The sequence below is a fragment of the Mus caroli genome, chromosome 8, assembly GCF_900094665.2.
Source record: "Mus caroli chromosome 8, CAROLI_EIJ_v1.1, whole genome shotgun sequence".
Lineage (NCBI taxonomy): Eukaryota > Metazoa > Chordata > Mammalia > Rodentia > Muridae > Mus > Mus caroli.
The window spans coordinates 59,890,898-59,894,467 of NC_034577.1; the positions used below are offsets into that span (position 1 = coordinate 59,890,898).

Below are 3,570 nucleotides of genomic sequence, written 5' to 3' on the forward strand. Positions count from 1 at the left end.
GAGAGAGAGAGAGGGAGAGAGAGGGAGAGAGAGAGAGAGAGAGAATGAGAGAGAGAGAAACTCTCAAAGTAGGAGTAAGAGGATATGGCTCCAGTGCCTTTTAAATATAAGATCCAGTATTGCACCAGCCAGATAATGCAACATGTTCACAGGGTTTGACTGCACCATATATGCAGAGAAAGGTCAATGGATCTAGAAATGACATATAATACCTTGGTAATTGACACAGCCAGCATATATTGATCTATCTGGCAGTAATGCCTAATTTCCCACCTAGATTATTTTTAAACAAGAAGTTTATTTAAACAACAAGACACTTGACTTGAAGAGGAAACTATCATTTTGTTCAAAAGTAGTATATCCTTACTTAAACCCAGATTGCCCTATATTTAACAGTTACATACAAAAAAGTTATAAAATTGTCCTTGGTTTTACAATGATAAATGAAAAAATTAAAATTTCCCAATTGAACAAGATATGTAGGATTTTATGTTGTTGTATTCTTTTGCTAAAACAGTGAGAGCAAAATAATTTTCTGGAATATAAAGATCAGAGCTGAATGACCATGCTACTAGTGGAGAAGGGGATATTTTCACTGAATCAGTACTTTCCCCCCAGACCATCTCCATCTGATGTCAACCAAAACAGAATACTGGCCATTAGTTTCAAGATGAAAATGGGAAAAGAAAAGCAATATGTTTGTACACATATTCCTGTTACTTTTTGAACAATAAAGAAACGGGAACAGGGAAATGAAGGAACAGAGAAAAGTATAGTGTAGTAGTCAGGATATAGTGGAACCAAATTGGGGTTCTAATTGAGACTGTATTCTTGGTCTATAACAAAATTCTAGAGGAAAATAGCAGGTACCCTTTTTAGTAGACAACTCCTGTCTGTTGCTGAGACGTATCTTCATCCTCCATTTCCAACTGTGCAGGTGTGTCTGTTTGTTTCATTGACTGCTTGCCCATCAAACTAGAATCTGAACTGCCCCATTGACAATCCTGTCATTCCCGATATGCTTTTGTTAGTTTACTAAATGGTGTATGCCCCTTAATCTTAAACTGCACCACAGAGCCATCCTGCCTTTCCATCTTCAAATTAACATGATTGTTATTCTCAGCCTTGACCCCTTCTTTGGGTTTCTCATCGGTCACAGCGAGCACAGAAGTCTCCTGAGCTGCCACTTCACAAAAGAGGCACCGGATCCATACTGAAAGAGCATACACTCTGCACTAGGAGTGACAGCAGGAGTGGCAGAAGGAGGCAGCAGCAGGTGAACCCCTCCTGGTGGTTTTGACATCCCAGTAGGAACATCTGATCCTAAGCAAATGGTGCAAGAAGGTGGCTCAGCAGGAGATACCGATCTATCCACCCCCTTTCTATCACCTATTTATCCATCTGCTTTCTGTTATCTATCTAGCTATCATGTATCTGTCTTCTACAAGCCATCATCAGTCATCTATTTACCCACCAGCTGTCTGTCTGTCTGTCAGACCAACAGTTGCTTACTGAATCCACAGATTGAGAGTCACATGTACTTTTTAGCTTGTTTAGCAGAAAGGTTATGAATCTTTTGCTGTTGAGGATGGACCATTCGCCTTTGTGACAGGAAACATTATTTAGAGATCCAGAGCAGTAAGGTTCTAATAACCTTGTTTAAGTCTTAAAGTCAGTATTTCAGTTATGTGACCCAGCAAATATTCACCTTTCTTTAGTCCATTTGTTTGGATTATTATATTTTCAGTTACGGTCGAAAGAACATATTAGGCTAGTAGTGCCTCAAGATTTCACCATGTTAGGAGGTTTTGTAATTCCTAATGTGTTTGGTCACAATTTTTCTTAGTAATTGTTAAAATAGTATCTTAAAATTATTTATATATTATATATGGCTACCACAAATTATTACTACTCTGATGACATATTGATTTATATTGAATGGGTGATGTAGGCTTTGTGCTTTGCTAAGCACAGAACATGGATGTGTCAACACAATTGGCACAATCCTTTTTCCAGTAGTGCTATAAAGAGCAAATTTGGGGAAGGGTATAATTAGCATCAGTGCAAGATCAACTGGATGTTACACAAGTCCTAGGTGTTCTCAAAGCATGGAGGATGGACACTTTTGTAAGACTCAGAGCAAGATTGAGAGAAACCTCAGAGAAGGTGGTGTCTAGACAGACTCTGGGAATAGATTTTCTTTATTAGACATTAATACATCTCCTGCTATGTGGTCAGGACTACTCTAAGAACATTACAGATGAAAACTAACTTAATCTTTATAACAACCCTTCAAGATTATGTTTACATTTCAATCTGTTATCACTATGTCTTCTTGTTTGTAGCTCAGTACAAGATGGAAAATTATAGTGGAAGGATGTGGCAGAGCCTTATGACAGCAGAAACATTCAAGAGAGAGGGGAAGGGGCCAAAATTTCCATATTTAGTTCAAGGACACAAACTTGACCTAATTTCTTTCCCTAGTCCTACACCCTAAAAGTTTCCCCATCTCCTCAAAGCATCACAGGCTGGTGAACAAGCACTCCGTTTATGCTTATGGGGAATTTAGAGTATAAACTATAACAGCAACCAAGTTGACTCAGGTCAAAGAAGTCAGAACTTCAGTGTTCATGCTTTGAACAGCTCCCTATGTTGCCATCCAGGTGAGCATGAGAATATTTAACCATGAATGGGCTGCAGAGAGGCAGCAGTAGGCATGAGAGCAGAGGAAGACTTTCAAGAAGGTGAAAAATTGGCAGACAGTATGGACCTGGTATGCAGGAGGAAGAAGGCAGTGAGATGTATAGACAAGTTATTTATGCCTTCCTAAATAATATTTGATAGTGAGCACTTTGTCCTAGAGCCAAGTACCACCAGAAGTTTCATAGAGTGGCTGCCTTGCATATACTTAAAACCTCTCAGGCTAAGGTGAACAAAATGGTGCTATTCTATTAGGATGTGTGATGGGTTGTATATACTTGGCTCAAGGAGTGATACAACTTGGAGGTGTGGTCTTGTTGGAGTGGGTGTGCTACTGTGGGCTTGGCCTTTTATATCCTTGTCCTAGCTGTCTGGAAGTCAAATTTCTGCTACCAGCCTCCAGATGAAGATGCAGAACTCTTAGCTCCTCCTGCACCATAACTCCCTGGATGCTGTCATGGTCCTGCTGTGGTGATAATGGAATGAACCTCTGAACCTGTAAGCCAGCCTGAATTAAATGTTGTCCTTAGAAGAGTTGCATTGGTCATGGTGTCTGTTCACAGCAATAAAACCCTAAGACAGGAGGCAACTGTGATGATACAGGTCCTTTGTTCTACTAGGCTGACTTAACAAAATACCATAGTCTGAGAGCTAAAATACCTATTTCTCCTATAAGAGGCTGGGGTGGGGGTCAAAGGTAAAGTCATTATTATCAGATTGACTACGTGAGAGGAGTCCTTTCCAACTTTGCTGATCTGCTTTGACGTCATATAATAGAATGAATGAAACCACCAGGGTCTCTTTTTTTTTTTAATATTTTTTCTTTTTTTTAATTAGGTATTTTCTTCATTTACATTTCCAATGCTATCC

General features: G+C 39.4%; 1 pseudogene; it reads right to left on the bottom strand.

Annotated features, from left to right (window-relative positions):
• Positions 1 to 875: 875 nt before the first annotated feature.
• The window catches only part of LOC110300842, a 4,148-nt pseudogene continuing 1,453 nt past the window's right edge, over positions 876 to 3,570 (bottom strand).